The 27,818-nt window shown below is 39.9% G+C and overlaps 1 protein-coding gene and 1 long non-coding RNA gene across 2 annotated transcripts in view; one reads left to right on the top strand and one right to left on the bottom strand.

Moving 5' to 3' along the window:
* Window positions 1-27,818, bottom strand: part of LOC126870707 (UPF0489 protein C5orf22 homolog) — a 419,981-nt gene that overhangs the window by 221,545 nt on the left and 170,618 nt on the right. The gene's annotated exons all lie outside the window — the stretch shown is intronic.
* Window positions 1,957-21,860, top strand: LOC126870716 (uncharacterized). Its single transcript, XR_007691413.1, has 2 exons — window positions 1,957-5,561; window positions 18,825-21,860. It is a non-coding gene; the product is annotated as an uncharacterized LOC126870716 (long non-coding RNA).

Genomic DNA, 27,818 nt, shown 5'->3' with positions numbered 1-27,818 from the left:
TGCGATAGGAAAATTGTTGAATCGTAGAAGGTCTCGTAACGATTCATTAGAGATTTACTTCTTCAAAATTCTAAAATTTCATTGTTTAAATCTTTGAAGTAATATGTACAATTAAAATAGAAACGATGCAAAATAATTGAAAAATAAGGTCGAAAAAGGAGAAAATGATGAACAATGGTATTCTTGCACTGTAATACAAAGTACAAACGATCTATGAAAATTTATATATACATAGTTCTGGAAAATATCGTAACTAACATTGCAAATGAAGGATCTGTTACGAGATTTTTGCAACTGTATCTCTGATTCGAAATTCAATCAGCTCCATACAACCAAATTAATATTGGGTTGTTGTAGATATTTTAGTGGAGAATGATTTGAAACTTTTGGCACAAAATGATAAAAATTTGAGATCTTCATGGCACTGATTCTTTACTAATTTTTTTTATCGTAATTGATAATTTCCATTGTCTATGCAGTCTATCTTTCACGGGCATCGCTTTATTCGATGTAAATCAATTTTGAACCAATGGGAACATCGTTTTTCGGCGCGCTCAACCGCACGATTTGGTGGAAATTATACCCATGTGCGCCATCAGGGGCCTCGTTTGCACTGAATTGAAAGTTAATCGGTTGAAAATTTTGTAAAGTAGTCACCTGCTTTATCGACGTCACGGGAAAATGCGGAATCCATACCGACACGGAAAAACAAGCCGCTTGGCAAGATCGTTTTAAGAACAATATTTTATGATTACTTCTAACGCTTTGTATTTCATTAACAAATTGATAGTTCCTATACAAATTAAATATAATAAATATAAAATATTTTTTTTATATTTATAGTCATCAATCATAAAAGGATTGAAACTACGTTTAGGAACATTACCGCTCTAAACAATGAAATTCATATATCAGAGATTATAAATTTTTTAATTCTTACTATAAAATCATTTCGAATATTATGCCACTTTTGCGTCATACGAAATGTTACGTTAAAAATGCAATAAAACGTTAGGGATGCTTTCATCCTGAATTGCGACGAACTCACCAACAGATGTCGCTAACGTCCAGTCTAGTGACTTTATACGATACGATCGATAAGCAAAACAGGGGAGTTTTCTTTCTTACCAACATAAGATACAGCAGTAAATTTCTACAATTTTCAAATATTTTTAATAACGTAATATTTTCAACTAAAATACATCTGATTCTCATGAACTCGATACACAGACCTAACTAAATCTGAAACTAACAGACCATAAAAATTTGTTCATCAATTGTATTCTACAAAAAATATTCTTTCTATAACATTTTATTATCGTTTAACTCATAAACGTCCCTCATATCGCCTATTACTATTTCTAAATGATACGTCATATCGATACCTTAAAATAAAACCAAAATCGCGAAAGCGCCTCATCGAAGATATGAAAAATCCTGAAACAACCCCTGTTCAAAAAAAATATCCACCGCTAGATGTCGGTAGGATGTCCAGATAGCGCTAACTAGTGGGAATTGCGTGGAGCGTTTCTCCCGCCTCGTCTCGAGAGGCTCGAGGAGAGAGAGCCATATTCCCCCGGAAAATCTGTGGCAGTGGAAAAGCGTCGATGGGGAACCCGTCGAAAGGGGGCGGGGTTTTGGCGTACGGCGTGTTTGCACCGCGGAAGAAGTGGGAAAAAGGCCGAGTGGCTCGCGCCTGCTCCGCTTTTTTCCTCTCTGTCGCTCCGTCTCGCTTCCCACTGCAGCTAGGCGGAGTTTAAAAAAAGATTTCGCGCTCTGTGAGGGGGGAGGTGGAGCCACGGACGCGCGGAATTCCGGAATTTCACGAGTCCTCGCGGCGGCGGGGGAGGAAGACGAGAGACAGTGTCGCGGATGGTATGGGAAGGGATGAAGGGGAAACATATATATCGGCCGTGTGTGTTTCGCGCGGTGGAACGCGGAGAGGGGGAGGGTGCGCGCAGGGAAAGTGGCGAAGGGGAAACTCGCCTGCTCCGGGCAGACCGATCGAGCTCGACAACAGCCAGTTCAACGTGTGCCAACCCTCTTTCGAGATACTGTCTTCTCGTGTCGAGTAAACCGCGCCGGTATCCCCGATTTCCTTCGTCACGATTCACGTCGGATCTTCACGTCGATGACAGAGTTCGAATCACGGTGATTTCTTCTCCCGATACGATTTTATACAAGACGTAATGCTGGTTATTTTAACGAGACGAGGAAAAGTGTGTATATATAACGTGACGTTTTAGAGTGGTCAGTGGAGTTCGTTATCGAGTTTGAGCTAGGCTTTTCTCGTGTGACGGGAACGTGGAACGACGATGATTATCGTTTCGCGATCAACTAAGAAGGAACGCCGTGTCCGAGGAGGAGTTCGTATGCGACGCGTGGATGGCTCGTTGCACTCAAGATCGTTCAAAGTTTCTTGGTTCGTATAATTATATCATGTCATGTATCTTCAAAGTGCTGTGGAAGGATATACTCGTAAGAACGAATGCTCAACGGACGAGTAGCGGCGCGATTTTAGATTTATTTGGAACGTATATTCGGAATCACGTGGTCGAGTGACGGGAGTAATGGTCGGCTAACGACTTGCCACTCTTTTGAAGTTTAAGATTTGATAGTGAACGTTCGGATAGGAAATGTTGATCGGGAACACCGTATGTTTAAAGTAGAAGCTATTTTTGTTTCGTTTTGTATCCGCGTGCTAGAGACTCGAAACTGTCCACTGAAATTTATGATGCTGTGCGTCGCACATATAAACACACACGGGAAGATGTACTTAGACACGGTGGCAATGGCTTTTAAAGGGAATAGGGCGACTCGATCGTTGACGAGAGGTCGCCTAAACCGGAAAACCGGGAAACGATTACGAGTGTGTAAATAGGTATTGCTCCCTTCGAGGCCAGTTTGCTTTCTCGTCAGAACGAAACTAACAACGCGTTATCGTCGTACAGCTGAAAGTGCTCGTGTGTACCTTGGCAGCCAGAAGTGATAACCGCGTTGTTAGCTGCAAAATAAGCCGCGTGACAAACACACGCTCAACGATAGCGACGATAAGAGACGTTCTACAACGATCAACCACGAGTTTGATGCACTACGTGGCGGACGTCTCCGAGTTTCCACGATAACCTTGATAAACTGATCCATAAATCAACTGATAACTACAAAATCGGTGAAACGAGTTCCAATACTTTCAAAGACATTTCAGAATCATTCGTTCCTTTATATTTTCTCTGCGTCGTTCATTTTATCGAAATACCTCCACTAGCAAAATGAACGAACGCTGCTTTAAAAGAAGTCGAAAGATCTGAAATTTACTCCAATCGATATAACCAAGATTCCAACACGAGCCTCGATCGCCTAATACGATCAACACTTCCAATTTCCTCCAAAAATCACGACGCTTTTCCTCCAGTCACGAGCATATAATCGCAGCGTGAAGAGCGCGTGACGCGTGCTGGCTACATTACAAAGTCCTTCTGCTCCCCACTACCACGCGGTATTTCTCGCGCATCCCCTCCACCGACGATATTTCACCACCCCTACCAGGAACTCCGGCACAGGGCGAACAAGGACGAGGACGGACGATCGTTTTCCGCACGAGACCGAGTGGAACGGAACACGTGCCGCGTCGGTGGGGGTGGAGGAGGAGCGATAAAACTGGAGGGGAAACGTGGTGGCAGAACGACGATAGGGGAAGTCGAGGACTCCCCACCAGTGGTTACCACTCCCCTTCCACCAACCAGGGGAGCGCGTTCTCTCCCACATAACGGCGCTAACCGACGGGACCTTTGTTGCCCGCCACGCTCGAACGGTGTCCCGCTCGAGAGTTTGGACGCTGGTGCCGCCCAGCGGTGATCGCAAGAACTTTCAAAGCGCGATGGTGGGGACCCCGCGGCTAGTAGTGGGGGAACCGTGGCGATACGGTGGGGGTAGAACGTAAAGGAATTGGTGGGGATGAATGCAGAGAACGGAGCGAGTACGAGGACGGGGGCATGTTGCTCTCAGGACGCGCAGAACGTCAGAGTGGGACGAAAAGGACGGGTGTCTCTCGCTTTCTCGCTCTCTGTATCTCTTTCTCTCTTTCTTCGTTTCTTTCGATCATTTGTCTCTCTCGCTCACTCCTCGTGGAGAGGCAGAGAAAGAGAGGCCGATGGCGGGGTGAGAGCCGGCTTACTACGCGGCGAAACGCTACCACGGCGTTCAGTCGTCAGCGATCAGACCGCCGGGCAGTGTGAACCTTCCTGGGCAGTCTCTTCATCTACTACACTCTTCCTCTGCTGTCCCTTCCTGAACATGAAGCAGTAATCAGCATCTGGGAAAGCCGGAGTACAGCTTCCGTGATCGGATTTGCCTGATCCGTTCTACGATGGTCGTAGACTACCACGATCTTGAAGAAACATCACGCGTAAGGGAACCATTATAGAAGAATTTACGCGAGAAATCGCATCCAGTGGTGAAAGAGAAGATACACGATTGGACACGGCAAACGAATTGGAGAAGGTTCAAGGAGACAGACTTGGTCTCAGACGATTCCAACTCTGTCTCTTTGAATCTACCCTGATACGAGATTCGTCGCAACCGGTGACAAGCAATCGAACAATCGAAGTCTTCGAGAACGCTCGGCAGTCGTTCGATAGCCGTACTCGAAGCTAACAGATGTTCAAGAAGATCTTACTAAATAAACGGTTGTCGCGACTGAAATTACCAGAGACGATCATTGTGGGAGCATGTAAAATCGCAAAGAATTCCAGAAGACGTTGGATATCGAGAAGTCGCTTCGACAACGCTCGAAGATGATACGCAACACTCTGTTCCAAACCGCAAGATTCTAAATTCCAGCGGAAGTCAATGTTCGCAATGAAGTTTCGTTATTCGAAATTTCGACATTCGGCGAGTGAACCAAAAGAAAAAAGAAACGAATTATCACTTCGTAGTGAGATTGTTGGGAAGACACGTAGGGCTCGTTCGAACGGTTTGTGCTCGGCCTCGCGTCGAGCCACGTGGTGTTCCGAATCGCGCGAACGATCTGCGCTTGATAATCTTCGGCACGTATACGTTCACTTTGCGAAACCGCGGCCCGAAAAAAAAAAGGTGAAAACGATGGCGAATCGACGAGCACGACGAGCCGTCGCAATTCCGAAGATCGGTGAAGCCGTTCGAAAGTAGAATTTCCTTCGTTGCTCGTCAGATATGTGGTACCGTTCGATTGTTACGTAACGAGCATCGAATAACAAAAAACCGTTCACGCATTGGCGAGTCGTACGGCGAGATTTTTGCACCGAACCGTTACTCCTAGTGCGGGATAGTGTAAATCTGTCGGGGAAGATCGACCATGCACCGAGGAAGAAACATATGAAAATGTGTGATTAAATTTAAAACAAAGTAAACGGCAAAGCAAAAATAATTGAGAAAAAGTGGAAGGAATAGCAACACGATGATTCTTATCGTCAACGAAAGTAGTTGAAGAGTACGAAGAAAACGTTACGCTTTACGGACGTGTTAGCAGCCGACGGCTCTTTCGCCAACAGATCGTCACAAATCACCGTTGAAGAACAAGTGAGGTAAGAGTCAACACCGTAAATAAAGCCGATGAAATACCTTCACGAGATTTCCCGTTCGATCGCGTCCGATCGGTACTCGAACTCGTTCCCTGAATTATCCTTTATACCTGAAGAAGCTTCCTATTCGCTCTTTTCGATCGACCTCGCGTTTATTTATGGTGAAGTGTAGATATGAAAACGTTATTTGATATAATACGATCTTGCGCTATTTTTTCCAATCTTGAAACGGTGACGCTTTTTGCGAGTGAAAAATCGGAAAGTGAATATAATTCACCATGATCAAATTTTATGAGATCGAACAAGCCACACAGTTCACTACTTGTCAGATTGTTGAGACAGCAGGCAGTATCCTACGCTTCTTCCATATTTACAGCGAAACTTCATTTATTGGAACGAGATTTTAGTTAGTGTCTGGCTAGGTAGCGATCGAATCTACGTGAATTCCAATTACGTAAAAAATCATTGCAACAGGAAGAACCAGTGAACATGTCTATTACATGAGCTCCGCTTATATGAACTGTAAGCGTTCAACTAAACGAAGTTTTACTCAATAACTCGAATCTACTGGTCGTCCAACTGTCTCTATTCAAACCTATTACACGAATTAGCTTTGAAAGTGGTTTTCACTCAACCTACGAAGGTACCATTAGCTAAAGCGATGCTATCGAATCGAGAGATTTTCGCGAGTGACACGAACCTTCGACGCTTCCAGCTTCGATTTTCCTCGATAAACACTAACTTTCTAGTACTGGGTAAATTTGTTCGTGCGAACGTGGAACAAAGTTCGAAGTTCCCGAAGGAGTTATCTCGTGATTGGTACGGTAGACAGGGGAAACAATTTCCCAACCGATCGTTCACGGGATAGATCCACCTGTTAGGCAAACAGGCTGACCGCAAATCTGCAGCTCGAGAAGAGAGTCCACCTGTAGAGCGGTGGTGTCTCGCGTGTCAAAAAATTTCCTCGTATTCGGACGAACAGAGGAGCACGTGTTCAGGTAACCGCGCCCTCGGGGTCGCATTGTATCCTCGAAAATAGCGACAGAGTCGTTCCTCTTCCTCTCTCTCTCTCTCTCTCTCTCTCTCTCTCTCCCTCTCCCCCTCTCTTTCTTTCTTTCGATGGCTCGTGTGGACCTCTTAATCCTGCGTTCGACAGAATCGGGAAGTCAAGTGCTCCATTCAGCTTTCCGGCTACCTCAAGGGAAAATCGAGGTAGAGTATTATTTAGTGACGCATGCGGTTACCTGTTCGAAGATCTTGGAAAGATTCGTGGCACTCTCGGTGTAAGTTGATTATGGCGGTATTGTGTCGGAGATCGAGTTGACTTGATAGTGTTTTATGTTTGGAAACTGAACAGGAAGATGGGATTAGATAAAGTGGTTCTTGAGGTTGAGTAGATTAGTTTTGGATAAATTTGGAGGAAAATGGGTTTCTTCTAGTTGCATGTTCGACAAATACGGGAAACTAAATGTTACGTTCGAGTTGCGAGTAATGTGATTTCTGAATTTGTGGATAACTCGGGTTTAGTCAAGTTTGAGACGAAATTTGTTTCTTTGGATCGTGCGTTTGGTAAATTCGAGAAATTGTGTTGCGTTTGAATTAGAATTAAGAAACCGGTTTTGGGCTCAAGTAACTTAGGTTGAGTTAGATTTGAAAGAAAATTGTTGTTTGATTACGCGTTTGACGAAAAGAAACTAAGTGTTATGTCCGAGAGCTGGAATTTGGTAAAGTGATTTCTGAATTCGAATAGTTTGAGTTTAAATAAAAGAAAGAAGATTGGCTTCTTTTAGAGGTAAGGAATTAAGTGTCACATTCGAGTCCTTTACGTTTAATGGGATGAAAAAAGAATTCGTTAATTTGAAGCGTGTTTGTCTACATCTTGTGAAACTCTGAAACCTGTGTGGAATTTTAAGTAGAGATTTTGACAAAAATATTCATTAATATTATAATAGAAATTAATTCAAATTTTTAAGTAGCGCATTTGTTTCGAAATCATGTAATCTACGATATGATGACGTATCGTCGAAAGTGTGATAGCATCAGCCTACTGTAGCTACAAAAATTAGCTTCCAAATATCGCATGATTTCATACGAGCATCACAAAGGAAAAATATAATTTATTCAAAATATCAGTCTGTTACTGTCTTCAAACTTCAGAAATTAATCAAGTTTCTTCAATTTCCTAATTGCAACTGTACTTCGTCGCATCAACCAGATATTTCTTAATCGCACTTATTCGCTTTCACAAACAAAAACGCATCTTTCCTGTATAAGATGAATGCGTATTCGCAGTAAAAGATTAATAAAACCTTCGAATGACGACTAATGACAGCTATTCACTGAGTACTCCACGATAATTAATATCAAATTCTCCAATCTATTATTCGAATTTCATTCAAAACTTCAGTAAAACAAATCTCATACTCAAAATCCATCTTTCGGTTTACGCGAAGGTCTGATAAGAAGAAGTCTCGGGGACGTTGAAGTTCGGATCGTTCGTCGAGGGAACTATCAAGAAAAGTATTAATCACACGCGATCAAGTCGTTAGAGACGGATATCGCCGCAATATTTCACGGCGTCACGAGGCTAGCGCAACAGCCTCCGAGCGTACGCACGATTTTTTATCGTCCTTGTCGCCGGGACACAAAACCAGGCAGCTTCTATAATTCATTGCGGTTAGAAGCGTTTCGAAATCGCGCCTCGACGTCTCGAATGCGCAGCGCGGGTATAAATCATGCTCGATAAGTCGTCGCCTGATTTTCGTGCGGGCAGTGGTTCGAAACTAATCGAAACTCTTGACAACGTTTAGTTAAAAACAAACGAGTTTAGGCTGTGCTTGCAATGGATACGTGTTCTGACGAACGAAACGTCTGACGATCGAAAGCATACGCTCGTAAGAATTTGCAGAGGCTCACGAAATATATTATGTGTGTTGTGCGGAATAATTTGAAATTTATTCGGTATCGGTAAAGTTTGAAACAAATCTGAAAATAAGTATATGTAGAAATTAAAAGATGTTTGTTACAAGTATATATTCCGCAGTGATCGCAAAAATATTTAAACAGTCAATCATTTTAAAAAGTCTCGATACTCAGTGGCACCGTTTTCTTACTTTACATATTCTTACATATTACATGCTTAAGATAGCTGTTCACTAGTATTTTACTTAATATCTGTGTACAATAAATATTTTGTAATTTCTGTATCTATTTTCGAATTAGTTTCAAAATTGATCAATATGGTCATGACAGTCATGTTCCATGTACGTATACGTTTTCTCTGGTAATTGTTTAAATACTTTCGTGTATGTACGGTACACGTTTGATTGCTCTCGTGTATCCATTAGAATAGACAGTTCGTTAAAACACTGTAACCATAGCTTTAAATATATGTTCGATCATGAGACCCCTGGCCGTCGGACGCTGAACATGTTCAACGCTTCGCTTCGAAGTGAACTGTAGTTGCTCGAAGACTGACTTGATTTACGATTGCGAAGTAGGAACGTGTATTAAAATGTGGACGTGAACGAGACTCTAATTCGAATGGTGGAGCTTTGACTTGCCAAATGTAAGAGTTCGTCTGAAATATTTTGTTCAACTTTGTTTGGTGTAATTAGTTCGAAGTTTTTAGGTGTTTCTTGTAGGGCAGATGTAGGATTATGGTATATTTGGTTTGAAGTTTCTACTGTTGTACAAGAAGTCTGATAGTTGTTTGGAATTATATGGTTCCAGGAGGATGAGAAAAGAATTATGTGCAATTACGTAGAACGTGTATTGCGTACAAATTCTGAAATTGACGAAGTCGAACATCGAGTGGTACCGAAGTAACTAATGATTTTATCCACCTGTTAATTTATCGAGATTGTTTAAATATCTGTCACATAAAAAGGAATTCATTTGTTATCATTCTGTTTGAATGTAAAATAACAAATCCAATGAAAAATTCACACGAACACGTAAATGGCAATGAAATATAATCTAAGCAAATATAACAAATGAAATTAACTTGTGACTTATCCTTTTGAGTAGAAATCACGAACCTCGTCCGCGTGAGCCCTCTGTTCCACTTTAATAGACTATACGCTATTATCGTTCGAGTGATTCGTTACTATATTTGAAAATACACGGATAAAAATTATCATACACTTCAAGATTATTAATAAAGTTCAAATATCGTAAAATATTATATAACTTCAAATATAAATTGAATTAGTCGGTCAGCTACAATAATCATCTTGATCGTTATTTTTTTTCGTTCGAAACTTTAATAAAATTCGTTTCCAACTTTAATCGCCAAGCAACAAATACGACAAAGGAAAGGACACCTTAAAACAAATCTTGCAGTAAGGCGAACATTCTCCTGTATTCTCAACAATATACCAAACGTGAACTCAGAACACTTCCTTCATTTCCAATTTCCATATCAAAACGTTCACCTCCTTTCTGGCACCCACTTCCTAAAATATGCCCAAAATGCCGCAGCTTCGTACATCTTCATCGCACCACGCAAAGTCACGAACACTTCTGTTACCCAGTGAGTAACCCAGTGAAACCTGGTAGGTTTAAAAGTCGTCGAGATTTAAGCACTCAATCGACCAACCACCTCGGAAAGAGAGAAAAAGAGAGAAAACGAGAACGGTAGTATCGGATAGCGTCGTGAATGAAATCGATGCGATCGATTCGTTACGCGGTTCCTGAGTAATGCGTTCCAAGAAGCGGGACAATGTGTCTCGGAACGAAAATAAAGGCTTAGACCCCCAGAAGAAGACAATCGCGTTGCTCGTGCGCGCGCGTTCGTCGAACGTCCCTTTGGGTACAAGCTGCGGTTCGGTAGATATACCCCAGAGGTTCTGCCTTCTCCTGGGCCTTATAGGGGCCATTATCCGATCGTGGAATTTGAGATCTGGCCCTTTCAGCCGCGCGTCAAATTATCCCTGAGCACAATGCGCCCGTTGATTGATATCTTCAGTCGTAGCTGCTGTAACGTGGCCTGGGCCCCGTCCGTTCGTTCGCCTCCTTTTGGCCTCATCTCACCTCTCTCTTTCTCTCGTTCGTACTCTTTCGTTTGGTCCCTGTTCTTCATCCAGCGGTTTGCTCTCCGTCCTCGTCGTATCGAGTCGCCGTTCGATTTCCTCGTGTTCGTTTTAAGGCCTGTCCCGCGTAGCGGCCTCGTACAAAGCGAGCGCCGAATATTTTCTAGTCGTGGACCCACGCAGTCTTTCTACTTGATTTATTCTAAAACCTTTGGCTTTCTTTCGACCGAGCCACTCCCGACCTGCGGGCCGCGGGAACAAATCCCCTTACGAAACTTTTCGATTGCGTTTACCTCGCAGTGTACCGTTTTTGTTACGTCTCCGAGGTAGGTGGATACTCCGAAGTATAGTTGAGAGGATAGGGTTGAAGTCGTGGATGGAAACGTGGAAATTATATTCAAATATAATAGCACAGTATAATATAGTCCTCCCATGCTTGTTTTGAAATTTGGATAGTATCCGAGATTGATGATTCTTTGCGAAAAGAAGGTATTATATTACATGTTTGAAAGTTTTCAGTATTTCGACTGTGAGTGCGATCGCATGTTTTATTTAAGTGTATATACTAGCGATCATTTCCTACTTATAGTTATAAACGTCAGAGCTACTTGCACAATGTAACTAATGTCATTAGCGAAATTTTGCAACTTGCCAGTATTAACAAATTCTATTGTATAATAGTATCAACTTTATCTTATAAACTGCAAACCAAATTGATAGTCCAATTAACATAAAATTGTCAATTCACAAAATATGCTTACTGTTCGCGAATTAGACATCTGCGATAGTATCTGTATCACCTGCAGCTGCCTGAGAAATGTCTCGAAAGCGACACCCTAATCGTTGGTAATTACGCATAGCCGAATTAGGTAATTACTCGAGGCGCACGGCCATCAATTTATCTCTTTACTTAGCCCATTTTAACTCAAATTGGTGTAATTAGCACGAGTCGGAGCATATAATGCCTGACTCCCTGTACGAACTCCCGTGCCTTTCCATACAATTCATCCCCTTTTATGTAATTCTCTTTATCGTCCACGTTCCTCGTTGTTACCTCGTTTGAGTTTGTCTCCTCTGTCAGCTTTTTGCTGTCTCTATATCGCTTCCAATTTCTTTAACGTCACGTTTCTTCGTGGTGTAGAATTTGTTCGGTCTATGTTGTTCATTTTCTACTGCGCGATGAGAGATTGAAATTATGATAAGTTCGTGTGTTTTGCTATTAGGAGCGATTGTAATTAACAAAATATTCACTTCGTTACATCCTAACTAAACTAATGGCAGAATATTCGCTTAATTATGTCTTAACTAAAGTTGTTTCATCATATTTGCCTCTTATAAATATTCATGTACGATAACATGTAACGTTCATTATGATGAATCTAAGATGAAACTTTTGCAAGAAGATCACGTATATCGTACAATCACGTGCATTTATCTAATGATGAAAAAGAACCACTTCGAGTCATATAATACACCATATAATAAGCATCTAACTCTTACATCAAAATTATAACTCGCCCACAATTCGTTCAGCAAGTTGTTCATAATTCTGCCAATGAATTTCGCTACCTACATAAACACCTTTGGCATGTTTGCTCAAACATAAATATATGCCTCGAGCGAATTCTTTCTCCGACTCGATCCTCAGTCAGCCTAACCAACTCAACTGATCAATTTTCCCCCGAGTTCTCGCCGAGCCATACAAAATCGAAGAGGTTGTTCCTGCTCGTCAAAGGGTCTCGCGAGGAAATCTTCCGCGAGACCTAGCCCTCTGTGCGTTTTTTTCGAACAGCTCGACTCTAGCGGGCCATTTTTCACGGGCGCCTCTCGCCTTTCCACTCCCCGTGTTGGCATTTGAACCGGTCGAAGGGACGTCGAACGACCGGAAGCGAGTTTTCCGCGCCGTCGCCGCCGCCAGCAGCGTCGTCGAGTGGATTTTTCTCGCTTTTCCACTGGCTGCCGGCGTAACGAGGTTACGCCTTAAGTATTTGCTCGTCGATTTCGCGACGATGGGGACTGACTCTCTTTTTCTCTTCCTTTTCCCTCTCGACACCCTACGCCATCGAGGGCCTCGAAAAATTCACCACCCGGAAAAAAAGTTCTACGTGACTTTTCCTCTGCGTTCACCCTCTCCCACTCGCCTCGCGTTTCAACCCCTTGTCTACTTGCTTCTTTTCATCTCCACGGATTTCAACGCCAACTTTCTACTCTTCTCTCCTTCTCGTTCACTTCGCATTTTTCCCACTCTTCTGCTCTCGTTAAGAGTTGGAAAATTTTGGTTGGACAGAGACAGAGAGAAAAGAATAGAAAGGCAAAAGAGGGATAATCGTCGGACGGAATTGTTCCGTGCCACAAGCGAGAAAAGTTGTGTCGTGCATAACCGGTGACGGGTATTGGACGAGAGTAACGGCGCTGCACTTTATTGGATAATTTAGTGACGATCTAGAGAACGATTTGGGGGGCTAATGGGATCGTTATTGCGTGGGCAGGCCGGCAGAAAAGTGATTTTTGCGTTTATGAAGAGGATAAAGACACGGCTGGACTCGGTAGTCCGTGGTGTACGTTTGTGAACGAATGCTGGAACGTCTGATCATTTGTGATCGTGGTTTCCTTTCCTTTTTCAAGAACACGCGTATGTGGTTTCGTGATCTTTTTCTATTGGAGACTTAATACATTTTCAGAAGTGTCTTTTTAATGTTAATTCGTTTATTTTGTTGAAAAATTAAGATCTCTGTGTAATGTTATCGATAATAAGAGATTCTATTCTTATGACTTTTGAATGAAATTCTTTAGAATTCCTGCGACTTCTTTTCGGAAGATTCTCGTATGTTAAATAGAAGATTTCACTTCTTTCAAAAGCTCAAATATTTTATGATGTAACTTTGACATTTTACGCAATGAGATCAAGTCCGAAAAACAGAACAATCATCGTATACTTCGATGTAAATTGTATTATATATTTTTAACTGTACAACAAATCTTGGAATATATACATATTTCATAGAAAAGAAACAATTTTATTAGAACATTGTATATGGAAGATATGAAATGTTCAATACGTTATCGTTACATATTCATCATCGTGAAAGTATCGATTTCGATTTCATTATCTTCCGACAAATGTCAAACTTTGCATCGAGAATGCGACCGTTTTTGAAACAGAATATGATGACGATGTATCTTGAAAGTAACCTTTTTCGAGCGTGAATGCCGAAGGTGAAAGAATCCGATAGTTTACAGGTGTGTCGCGGTAGCATCGTCTATTCTTCACATGCAGCCCTTTCGAAGCGACGTAGGTCGATACCTATGCTTAAAATTTTAGTAGGGCTACCGTTTCAGGTCATGCATGGCGTATAAATATTGTGCATAAATAAGCACGGTTATTTATGGGAATTTTATGAAAATTCGTCCTACCTTCTGCATAGGGATAGGAACACCGCTTAAAGAACCGTTAACTATCTGACACGTGGGTTATATATTTTCCAGTTCAAATCACTGTTAGTTTTGGCATTACATGGTTAGATTTACGAATGTATAAATGTTAAAATTCATATGGCATTTTTTATATAGCAATTTTTACATCAATTTTTCCGTTCAATTCTCCGTTAGCTTTGTCATCAAAATTTAGGAATATACGTATATAGATAAAGTTCATATAATTTTCTACATAGAAAGTATTTCATACTTAAATTTTCCAGTTCAGATTACTACTAATCTGTCATTAAAACAGCTCAATTCTACGAATGTATAGATATAAAAACTTTGTATTAAATTTTTCAAATTCAAAGTTCTCACGTATGGAAGTTCATATAGATAGAAATCCACGCGATAAACTTTTTTTTTTAATACGGACTCGATAAAAATTCAAGCTTTCTACTTTTGAAAACGGCTAAAATTAAATTTCCCCACGTATCATGTAAAACCTTGTACACGCCTCTTATACTCTTACGCTCTGTAAATTGTCAAAAGAGATACTGAAATGAAATAAATTGTGAAACAAAGAATATATTGGTTCAAGCTGATTGAATAGAAGGAAATATTGAGTTGAAGGTATCCAGAATTCATTAATCGAGACGATAAACGGGGCAGGGTTCGTGAGAAACGAAAGGATCATCGCCTTATGCTAATAGGTGAAAGAAAAACACCCTTGGGGAGTTTTCTCACGGGATGCTTGTCGTCTAAGGAATATTAATAGGTGCCCCTCCCCCCTCTCGACCCATCATTCTCCGACACAAGGAAATTTCCGCGTCGAAGGGTTAAGGGCGAAGCTGCTGGACCATCTGTGTACCTACTTGGAAACCTTCGTTTTCTGACAAACCTTCGCACGTTCTATTAGTATGCCCGCGTTATTATAATATAATACGAGGTGGATCCATCCTGACAATATTTATTCTAGGGGGAGCAGGTAAAGGGTTGACACGGCCGGAATTTAGAAAAACTGCCTTTCGATGTGGAACAAACAGTTACATAACTTGAACCCTTTCGTGCAGCCATTATTTTATGTTTATTATTCAAAAACTGAAAGTAAACGTGCGTTTGTTCGTTTAAATGATTTTATGGAGTTGTTGGTGCTTTTGACTTTTAATGGAAGTTTTAATGATTTTGAAGTATTTTGGTTGGTTGGATTTTTTATCAAAAATGTTTAGAAGAATTTTGTAGCTAATCTTATAATATTCTCGAGTTGGTTGATTTAACGATTAGGATAGTAAATTTGTGTTTTAGAAATTTCAATGAATGATATGTGAAAAGATATACAGATAAATAAATAATGATGATAAATCCTTCGAATTCCTAAAGATTTGGTATGTACTGAAAATTTATAAATTTTCTAGGGAGATTATAAATTGGACATTTTAATTATTTTGATAATTCTACAAAAAGAAAAAATATATAAATACAGATCATTGATATTTTAAGCAATAATTCGTATTTTTCTCTTTTTTTTTTTTTTTTGAAAATAGATAGCTACGAAATTACGATTTAACAACGTTAACGTTCAATAATTAGCAACGATAAAGAGAATTTAATAGCATTTTATAAATTTTCCACGATGTAAAGCGTTTAATGACAGCGGCGCTTTGCAACAGCAAAATAGCAGCGATGCCATTAAAGTGTTTAAAAATTAATTAATGTCACGAAGCATCGTAAAATTGAAAAGAGGAGAAAGCAATTTTAATTACCTGCAGTAAAAACATCAAAATAACGGAGAATCCATTAAATGTTTCAATTAATTTATTGAACATTTGTCGCCGAAAACTGCATTAATGATTAATTATCAGTAATACAAAAGAAACAATTTCACATAGCTTTTTTGAAATCTAAAAACACAAGGGAATCATTTACATCTCATTTTTCACAAAGATTACTGATTATTGCTGGATATTACCAAACGTTGAATTAACACAAATATACGAAGACTTTAATTAAAACGCATTAAGACGATAATTTCAAATATTATAAAGAGATCAAAAGTTCCCAAACCACGAACAAAGCTACATTTTTAACGCTCGTATTATTCACCATTGAATTAGATTGCAAATATTTTTTTCTCATTACAACAAATTACGCACAAATTACAGAGGAATAAATAGATAGAACCAGTACTTTCTACCTTTTCATAGACTCAGCGGACTATAAATTTAAATCATGTATTAAACAACATTTTGCTGTATACTACATATATCGTATTTGTGTACGTAGATAGGATATTTTAACTGAGAAGGGCAATATTCCGCAAATATTCAAAGATCAAACAGATCAACACCATAACAGTGGTTATCAGAAAGTGTGTAAAGAAAGATTTTGCAACACAGAAATAAAGTTCAAGAGCAAAATTCAAGTAGCTTAAATCAATTATCCACCTATTACAATGTATTCTATAATAATATTTTCAATATTTCAAAACCCAGCTCGATCGATAATTTGATTGACCACGGCAACATCCGCGTAATTCACGCGCGATCGAAAGAGAACGGAGGCAGAAATCCGCGTGATTCTCGAGATCTGGAGGCAGCCCGATCGAAATTAGCCGGGTCGTTGCACGTCGTAGAACAAAATTACGTCGAAGAATCCGCTGGCCAGTGCCCTTTCCTGGGGCCTGTTGCCCTCCCCCGTCGACATCATCCTCGTCTTGATGCGATTATAATGAACGCTCGGTTTACCGTGGAGCCTGATAACCTAACCCCGAAGAAGAAGACGAAGAGAAAAAGAAAAAGGACCAGGCAGAAAAGAGAGAAGATGATGAAGAAAACGAGCACAAGGTAGAGGGTACAAGAAGGAGGAAGAAGAACAAGAAAAAGTTGGGAATGAAAAAAAAAAGAAGGAGGAAGAAAAAAACAGGAGAAGAAAAAGCAGAGAGAGTCGAGCAATAATATGAGAAGGCGGGGCAGGCCGGAATACGTAATGCGCTAAGAGCGAAGCCGAAGCGCGTCTTGAACGGAGCATGAAATTGGCTTTTCGGCTGGGATCGATTTGCGACAAAAAAGTTGTTGTTGCTGGTTGTTGCAGCCGCGATGCGAAAGATACAATCGTGCCTGCCGGACCCGACGCTGTTGCTAATTTGAATTCATTTCGTGCCTCTGTTATCCAACAGTTGCTCGCATCTTGCGCGCGAACAAGACGAACATACATTGTCTTGATCTTACGGACGGTGATGATGCGCGTGAAGACTGAATCGCGAGACGAATTTTGCTTCTGAAGTTCGAAATGATATTCAGATATCACTGATATTTTTGATCTGATACTTTTAATGGTAATTAGGGAATCTTTATGTATTTATGCGGAATTTAAGTGTTTGAAAGTGTACAGGATGTTCATAATATGCAAAAATATACAAAATATATGAGACCCTCGTTATGATACGTTGAGGGTATAACGAATCTCTATTCAGATTTTATTTCTTTAGCTTTGTTTGTAAAAATATAAATTTGGATAAAAATCTACAGTCTAATAAGTAGGAAATGATATAAATATCTCCATTTCAATCGGTTTAGGAAGAATCTTACTTTAAATATGATTGACTTGGTGTATTCGATGGCGCGAAGTCTCAGGTTGCTTTAATTCTAGATTCGTTAGGTTATAATAGTGTTAGATAATGAATATTCTATAGTCCAAGTCTTCGTAAACAGCTGAGAGAAATGATATTCTCTTTCGACGCTGCAAAAGAAAATATAATAAGAACATGTCGATATTATTCATATTTTATGATTTGGGAAAACAGGAATATTACCAAATTAGTATGTTATTATTATTGAGCAGAAGATTCGATTTCAAATTGAAGTCCGAAATAACGTTCATAAACTACCATATTTTCAGTTATATTGTTCAAAATTATCAAACATAAATGCGACACTCGAATACCCGCTTTTAAATATCGCATATGTACATTTTGCCAAAAACGTTAATTCCTTCGGAAATATCATACGTCTCGCTGGAAATGAAACGCAATCAGTACGACTGCCAATTTTTCTGGCCGTTCAATTTACATAATAACGATTTTTCCATAACAGGGCGAAAGAGACCTCGAGCATGTAATTTCTCCGCGACATTATCGTTTCTTCATATGCATTTACGTCAAGAGACGAAAGTGATATTCGGCGACGCTTGTTTTCTTCTCTCTTTTCAAATTCGCCGCGTTCTCACTGGACATGCCACCGTGTCTCCGTGATTTGCGATAGTGGGTCACGATATCCATATGATTGATACCCCGGCTCGTAATAATAATAATTATTATTAAGCGGCAGCGCATGGGTAAAATCATACATTCATTTCCTGTATCTCGAAACGAAGGTTCGAATTATCGCTTGTCCGACGTGGGCCAAACAGTCAGCAATGGTAAAAAAAATAAAAAAAAAAGAAAGAGAAGGAATAAAAGAGGAGAAAAAGAGAAATAAATCATTCCGTCAAAAATACGGTCGAAAAATACCGAAAAATCGCGGCGATATCGTTGGACCGTCATTCGATTGACCAACTTTTTGCGCATTTACAGGCTGTTCTTTTTTTTCCTTCCATCCTTGCCATTTTTCGGTGAGCCAGTATCGAGTACACTTGTAATCCGAGAAACTCGTTACAGCTTGTTCGAACACCGTTTCACGCGAAAATAGGCGTTGTACAGTGAATTTCTTTTTTTTCTTTTTTTTTTTTTTTTTGATACCCCTACCTGTTATCCCTTCTCGACAGTAACGTATTCGTTTCGTGCAGTCATGTTGATCGACGACTTTTCTGTTTGTTTCAGGTGTGCTACGCTCGGTTGGAAGTGTGCTTGTTGCTTAGTGGCGGTATTTGGTAAGGATCCCCTTCCGTCAAATTGACGGGAAAATCGGAAGTGTCGATTTCGATCGCAGTGCACGAATTCACGGTGATGGTAATGAATTTTTTTTTTGACAATGTCTATGGTCACAGTGAAGTGGTCCGTGATTGATATTTTCGTTAAACGTTTCGTTCAGTTTGAAATTTCAGTCGCACATGTTTAATATGATATATATATATAAATAATCGATATAATATTTCAAGTCCTAAGAGTAAAGTAGAAAAATCATACGTTTGATCGACGAATATTAAAGAAGTGCTTTCTAACGGCCGGATTGCGTAAAATTTGAAAAAATACCTGGTATCTACAAAACCGTGAGCGGTCTACGGTTAAAAAGTTTCCCCATAAATTCGTCACTGTCAGAGAAATGATATACGCGGACTGAAATCTCGTCGAATTATCTCGTTCCACTTATCAGGGAATACTTCCAAACAAACCACGGTCTGGCGGCCACGCCCCGCTCTAAAAATCTCCCCTTTGAACAAACTACCAAAAAACAGGACGCACAGACACCCGGCTATCTCGAAAAAAGTCCACTTATCTCCATTTACACTGCATCAACGGATTCTACAAAAATCATTGCTCCACCTCCCGCGGGCAATAAAAGTATCTACACTTCCGTTCCAACTACCCCCTAGACACCGTTCTCACCGTCATCACACGGGAGGTCCCTAATGACCAACCCATACTTCTCTCTCTAAACTCTTCCACCAAACGCCCAACGTGTAACAATAACAAGAAAGAACGAAAAGCAGACATACAAGAACTATAAATCTAATATCTTTTCATTTTCCAAGATACATTGAAATATTTTCAGTTGTCTATGTTTTTTACCTTTCGAGTAATGTTCCATTATACAGGCTACTACGATTTAACGACTGCTGACTGCATAGTCTTAATTGAAGGGAGAAAAGGAAATGCAAGATATAAAAAGACCTCGACTCTGTATATACCAAGAACATGTATATTTTTGAAATTAAAAGTCAACAGCGACAAATCAATTTCAAAGATGTAAAACATCGTAGAATTTATTTTCAGCAAAAGTAAATGAATCGGTGCGTTAGAAATGATCCGAATAAAGAAATTACCATACCTAATTGTGAGAGAGTTAAGAACCAGATTAACTGTTCCCGGGTTAACAGGTTTATTATGTTTATGAAAATATGAATTTGCATAAACAACCGTTCCTTATCCTTCGAACGCACGAATTAATTATCGAAGCAGGTATTCCATATCTCGAATCCATTACCTCTTCTCGTGATCCCCAGAAATTCTCGTCCATTCAGCCCCCCGGCGGTACCACTGGTACCATTTAAAAAGAAGAATGTCCTATAAGAATACTCTAAAATGAACGAAAGACAGGCAACAGAGAGGATACTAAAAAAAGAAACAAAAAAAAAAAGGAAGTGTAAAGAAAAGGGAAGATGTTTTCGCGCTTTGAGGGGTGGTTGGGAAGGGTCTGTTACGTCACCGAGAGGAGCGAGGCGCCGAAGAATCCAGCAAGACGATACGGCCCTGCCCTTCGCCGGGCAGATAGGGTATAATCATGGCGAGTTTCGTATCTCGAAGGGGCACACGGGAAGATGGTCCAACATCTGCCGCTGCAGGGAATCTCTGCCCACATGCTGGCCGTCGTGCACGTACGTACGCACGCACACGCGCAAAAAGTGACATAGCTACACGCTGGGACGTCATGTAAATTCATTCGAAACACATGGCAGGGCCGAGGCGGCGTTTTTCTCGTGCGCGCAAAAGGGTTCTTCCACGGTGGAATCCGAGGAGCGCCGCACGGGGGGCTCCGGGTAAAAAAGGCAGACGATAACTTCGACTTTTAGACAAGGACCACTCTCACTCTCTCTCTCTCTTTCTCTGTTTCCTTACCTTCTCTTTCGCCTTCTCGACCTCTGTCTCTGTTACGAGGGACCACCGGCTCGAATGAGTCCACCGGTTAGCCGCTTCTTTTTTATTTAATCGCCTCGATCATCCAATGCTCGGGGTGTCCGATGCTTTGCAATTTCGGCTTAGCGAAAATTTAGAGGGTAAAAGCCTCTCTTGAGATATGATTCACCTTGGAGGGTGGTGGCTATTGGATTTTGTATCGGGGTATTATTTATGAGAAACCTGGTATTGTTCTAAAAATATGGCGAGAAACTGTGGAAACTATTTTTACGAATTCTGTAGGCAAGTAATAAATCAAGGATATGTTGGATTAAATAGGTCAAAGTTCGAATCTGATTTATAGGATTGTTTATAGCGAGTATGAAAATACAGCATTTAATAGATGTAACTAAAATCAATCGCGCGAATGCTGTTGAAGGTGTATTTACGCGAGAAGTATTTTTGGAACGATTTCAAACAGAGTACTAATCATAAATAGATATGGGAGACGTATTAATCGGAATTAGCGACGAACGTTTTCCCTTTCTGATTAGATTTTTAATGAACATCGGACGATCTTCTCTAATTAACTTACCATTGAAACTAAGCACACGATACAATCATTAAACCGAACAGTGTGCAATTACATGTACAAGTATTAAGACAATTAGCTTCAACGAATTATACATCTCGATATCAAACTCATCATGGAATAAAAAATTTCTTAAAAAATCCACTAGAAATAATAATAAAATCCAGTAGAAATCGTAACAGGATCTAACGAAAGATCTAATTGGTCTATCCAGTGATTTTCTTTTAACGAGTCTTCGATCTGATTGTTCCGCGACGTTAAAAGAAGAAACAAGAGAAACCTAATAAAAAAAGACCTAATAAAAAATAGAATCACCGATGTAAAACGCAGAGAAAGGAGCAAGTAAACCAACAAGGAATAAAAATACACTGGCTCGAAATAACAGGGCATTCGGGTAACGAGTGTTCCTTCGTCTAACGAGGGTTCCGTGGAAATCGTTAACGGGGTAATTCTCGCGTTCCGCGGCTAATTACACGCCGAAACCATGAAAATTCCACCGCTCTTGATTCATTATGCTGCCACGAAGACAATAATGGATCGCCTTTTGTTTTCGATTCGTCAAGTTCAAAACCGGGGGAATTTCGATGCGGCTACGAGATAGGCTGGCTCGTTGAAACGTTAACCGCCGCGCCGGAAAACCGCGGCAAGCGAAAAAAAAAAAAAGAAGAGAACCAGAGGTTAGATAGACAGAACATAGGAGAACGATGGAAAAGAAGGAAAGGGATACACGAACAACGTGTACAGGGAGAGGGACTGTGTGATGAAGGGGGAGAGGAGAGGGAAAGAGAGAGAGAAAGAGAGAAAAAAGAAGAGAGACAGGGAAAATAGGAGTAAGCTCGCCGCGCGCGGAATTGCAGAACTGCCTTTAATTAAAGCCATCAAGCTAGTTGAACAATTATCATTAATTATGGACGTTGCTTGGCCGCTCACACGAGCCGTCCTCGTCGTCGTGGCTACCTAGAGAGAACGGTTTCACTTCGTTCGCGTGCACGGCGTCAATTTGAAAAGAGGTGGTTGTAAGAGGAAAGAGGGAACGAGAAAGGGAAAAAGAAGAAGAGAGATAAAAAATGAATACACGGGAGATGGGGAAGGAAAGGGAAAGAAGTACACACGGCCCTGCCCTCATGATGTATTTTCATCGACGCTCTACTTTGTAGCGTCTTCCTCTTCTTCTTTTTCTTCTTCCCCGCTCTCTCCCCGCTTTTTCCTTTACCTGTTAGTCTCAGTAACTGATTTAAGAGGCACAGTCCAATTTGAGATAGCTAGCAAGACGATTTTTACCGCTAATTAAAGGTGCGTTAATTAAAAAAGTACAGCCCCTGGTTTCATGCTCGAATCGGCCTTTGATCGCTTATAAATCGTTGGATCATTAGCCAGCTCGGTTGCTCGCGGACGAAGAAAACCCTTTTGCGGTTCGTGCGCGACGATCAAACGCGGGAAGAATAGACGATTCTTCTTTGATTCCCTCTTTAAGCGGTGTGAAACAATAGTACGTAGGGAGAATGGGGAAGAACGAGAAGAAGGGGAGAAGAATATTCCGTCAGAATGCACGGTCTTGAGAAATACAACGATTGTTCAGAGGCGTTTAAAATTCTTTGAGATTAGGGTTGAGAAATTGTCGGCGGTAGATTCTTTCTTCGAGCGACAAGAAGCAAGCGTAAAAAAAGAAAAAAAAATAGTGTCATAATAAAAATGACGATTTACGTTCTATGTCATTGTTATAAAATTGGGGTCAATGATTTCAATGATCTACGCACTTCGGACACGTTTTCTCGCATCTTAACGACGTGAAATATCACTGAAGAATGTTAATCTGATGTTTTCAAAGCTATACATATATTTCGAGTTTGTCTTGCCACAATCGAAATAAAGAATGGAGTGGATTCTATTCGATAGGAGTTATTATAGCATCTGGTTATTGTTATATTTTATAAGATTCTGACTGAACGAAACTTCTCTATTATTTGAAATCAATTTTATTCGTTGGACTAAAATGTGAAAAATCTTCTTGGATTTTCGAATCTTTATGTGTTAAGTTTGGTTACTTTGGTTAGTTCGACATCATTCTAAAGTTAATATACAATATTAGTTTTCATGGTATCATATTTATCTTCATAGTTAGCCGTGTTATTTTTATAGCTAAATAAAAACAGAAATAGAATATAGATATCCTATTTTGTAACAGCATAGCGCAACTTTTCTTATATTTCTAGCTCTAAACCGTAAAGATAAACTTGTCCTAATCCATTAAGCGATAATCACAGTCATAAGAAAGCTGGAACAACACGCTAGACAAAGTTTTCTCCTTCGATAGTATCTCACTGTTTATCATCGTTCTCTGTGTCTGCAATAAATAGATTTAGACATACACCATTATGTTCATGTATAGTCTTTAACCTTTACTCGATGCTAGGGTAAAGTATCAATTTACTTTTCCTTCAAACGTCATCCACAGAATATAAAATGAAGTATCTACATTTACCCATTATGCCAACTAGTCTTCAACGATCGTTAACTTGGCTTAAGAACACCTTACTCCTGAAAATAAATCTTCCCTCGTCCGACTATGGCTATTTTACTTCTCTTTTTTATATTTGAGTGCGTTAATTGAGAGATTTAAAAAAGAAATGGTATAAGCGAACAATTTTTTTGACAGTTAACTTAATTCCAAGTAAACTACGAGCAAAGATGAACTTTAATGAAAAGATTTGTATACTTCTCATTACTTCATTCACGAAATTACGATTAACAATATAAATTATGCTGCTACAGGAGAAAAATTGAGAAAATAAATTGCCAATGAAAATATTAAAAGAAAGCGAAGATACTTGAATTGAATCTAACTTCGAATTTAATTCGGTTTCTTTAGAATTCAGAAATCCAAGGGAAAGACGTATAGGCGATAAAATTTGTAATTTAAGATAAACTCTCTAGATACCTAAACAACGATATTAGAATAATCTAAAAATAAAAAATCTACATGTTTCGAACACTACCGTACGCACTTCTAAATCTTTAAAAACTCAGAACAAAATCCTCTAAATAAGCATAGATACGAAAAGATATAGGTGTACCATTTTTCCTTGGTAGAATTCTTTATTAATAGTATATTTCTCCAATAACCAGAGATTAAAACTACAGATACTTTCGTTTCCTAAACACACCCAGAGAGTAGCCACGATTTCTAAAAAGAAAGATAAGAGACGAAACGGGACGAAAAACAAGCTTCCCTAACAGAGAGAAGTCCCTAAAAAACAGGCTCGGTGGCTGACCACGGCTAATCTTCTCGCGCCCCATAATTAATTACGCGTTATCTGGAACAGGTCCCGATTACGGCGTGTGTCTTAACGGGACAATGGTGAACGGGGTCCCCGATAATGGGCCAGATAGCGTGTCCTTATTAGGAAAAATTTAAGGTTCGAGCAGCGTGTTTACGAGCTGGCCCGGCGTTCGGCCCGCGCCAACGACAGAAACCGAGCCATATTTCTCCATGAAATTTAACGAACCTCTGGCGCAATGGGACACCATTAAAAAATTCCTCAGCGTCATATGCCATCGTGCACGCAACGCCGATAAACGCCGCTGGGCGAACGCAGGCCGACTACAGAGTAAACGAACAGGAATGATAATATTACCAGACGTTTCACGCAAACGCCTTTGCAAAAGTGCCATCGGTGAAAAAAACTAATTTATTGGACTCGTAGCATAATTGTAAGCAGGATCGATTTATGAGGCCGTGTACGCGTGTCCCGTTCGATACCTTGCACATTGGACACGCTACGTGAAAGAGCTCCCGCTACGAAGTTTCGCGGTAATTTTCTGTTTTGATATCCATGTTTTGATTCGTTTCTTTTGTTACTAGTGAAGGGAAGTGAAAATTGTTTATGGGTAATAATGGAAACTTCCATAGGATAGTAGGAACGGCACGTTTGGAGTTATAGTCAGGAATGTGGAGAATTTTAGCTTTGACAAATTTTGGTTCAATGACGTGGTTACTATTTGTTACGAAAGATGTCTATTATTTGTTAATCGGTAATTTTTCTTAGAATTCTAGGTGTTATTGATATTGTACTTAGATTTTTAAGAAAACTATTTGCTCGTGATTTATCCTATATCTAAAGATTTAAAATATGTCGACCAATATCAGAAAAAGGCAAGAACACTGTTTCTTGTATAAAATAGCTTATTCTCTATAGATCCACCATTTCGATAATGAAGTGATAAAGATACACCTGTATTATGACAGGATATAATATTTCCTAAAATATTCATGAAAATTATTATTTTAGATCTCCCTCGATATAAACGAAGAACGTAAATTTTCGTAACGTAGTCGGACGGACGTTTCAATTATTTAAGCTGACAACGAGCGCACTCGGCCGAAAGAGTTGGGAAACTCGAAAGTGCATTTCGTGCACGTAACGAACTTAAATAGACGGATCGTGTGCACCGGTTGGCCCGCGAGTATTATCAGATCAATAATTGCCAAGGAGGGCCGAACTTGCCGAACTTCGGGCCGCGTTTCAAGCTAATTCCTGCCTATCAGACCCGTGTCTGTCACCCGTAGCCTTCTTGGAAGGAAAAAACGAGAAGTTGGTTTCGCGTCACGGGGGAAAATACGGTTGCCATGTACCTAGCGAGACGAACCTTGGGAATTAAAATCATGAAAAATAAAGATTCCAGATGGATTGAAAAGAAACATTTAAATAGCGAAGCTATATAAAATATTTAAAGTTCGAGTGAAAAAGTCGAGAAATTTAAGGAGTATAAAAGAATCATCAAAGCTGCGAAACCAGTGCAGCTTGTATGTAACCAAAATTCATGTTAAAAATTTTCTACAAACATATTTCGACATATATATTTCTATAAATTTTATGTCAATTAAAAAACGATGATATCAAACCCATATAAGGCAATTCTTTCTAAGAAGAAAAACACGGAATATTTTAAATTTATGAAACACTAATTCCCTATCTTACGATGAGCTTCAGATAACGTACATTCACTATAGCTCCATTACCACGTAAATTATTTCATCCTCTGTGCATCGTACCGAGTACATTACAAATATTAAATGAATATTTTGTACATTCTTGTATACTATATACATTCTATATAATTTTACACGTTTCAATATTCCACGTTCGCATAAACATCAGCAGTCTATTCATTATACTTAAGCGTAAATAAGAAGCGAAGAAAAAAACGAGTATTTCGTAAATGAAATAACTACTACAAGTCGACGACCTATTATCCAGAAGGAAATTCTTCGCGAAGTTAAATTATAATCTCCATTCGAACCACCGAAGCTTATTGACTATACATTGAACAAAAACTCGAAGTACCTACGTCGATGAATATGAAGTATAATCTCTCAGCGAAAAAATACTGGCAAGGCGCAACAAAAAGATACAAAAAAAACGACCTCCCGCGTTAAAGGGGTTAAAAGGGACGGGCAGCACGTATTTCTACGATCGTGCCGGGCAACAGGAGGAGCAAAATCGACGACGTTTCGCGCATAATTAAGCAGTTCTTGCGGGCGTATTTCAGGGCCGCGGTGACGTCTCTATCCCATGCGGCTCGCTCATATCGCGGCGTTTACTCGGATTTACATCGCGCATACATATGTATGGAAGAAACTACGATTTGTATCGTCACGTTGGCCAATTAAGGGGCCGGGGTCGTTAACGAAGAGAATAATTAGAAAGCGTTGGCAAGCCGACCGGTGCGGTGGACGACGTGGTGCACGTCCACCTCGCTTTTCAGCTTCTTTTTACTTTCTCAGCTTGGCTTGGCATCGCCGCGAGCCACGTTGGTACATGAAAGAAAGAAAGGAAGAAAAAATCGTAGAGAAAACGAGCGAGAAATGTGAGGGGGAGGGGAAATAAGAACGAAACGAAAAATTCGCGCTCAGGTTCTATAGGTGGTGTAAAGACACGGGGAATTAATATGTCTACCACGTGTATTTGCATTCGAAATGCCTGAATATGAAATGGACGCGCCTCCAGGCGGTCATGGAATATCCGAGAAACGGGCAATTAAAAGGGGGTAATTGGATAGATTCCTTTTCGTAGGACCACCCAGTGCATACGTGTATTATCCGCTGTTTCTTTCCGCGAGTATAAACTGTTATAGATGTTTGAATACTTCACAAAACAAATGAATGTAATACAATTTAGATCTGCGATCATATCTAGACAACTATATGCAGTTAACACACATTGATGAAAATAATGGGTAATATTAAGTAAATATAAGAGCAATAATTGAAGATCAATGAAAAACGATTTTGCAGAAACAACTGAGTCGAGTGACTTTAAGTGGGTTCGCTCACTGTTGGGATCTTAGAACGATTAAAATGTTCATCCATGCTCTAAAACTTTACAGAAATTTTGTGAAATGTCTAGCGAAATGCTATACGTTCAATAATGTTCAATAATAGAGCTGAC

Source organism: Bombus huntii, chromosome 1 (assembly GCF_024542735.1).
Source record: "Bombus huntii isolate Logan2020A chromosome 1, iyBomHunt1.1, whole genome shotgun sequence".
NCBI lineage: Eukaryota > Metazoa > Arthropoda > Insecta > Hymenoptera > Apidae > Bombus > Bombus huntii.
The sequence above is the reverse complement of the archived record's forward strand: the minus strand, read 5'-3'. Positions and strand labels throughout refer to the sequence as shown.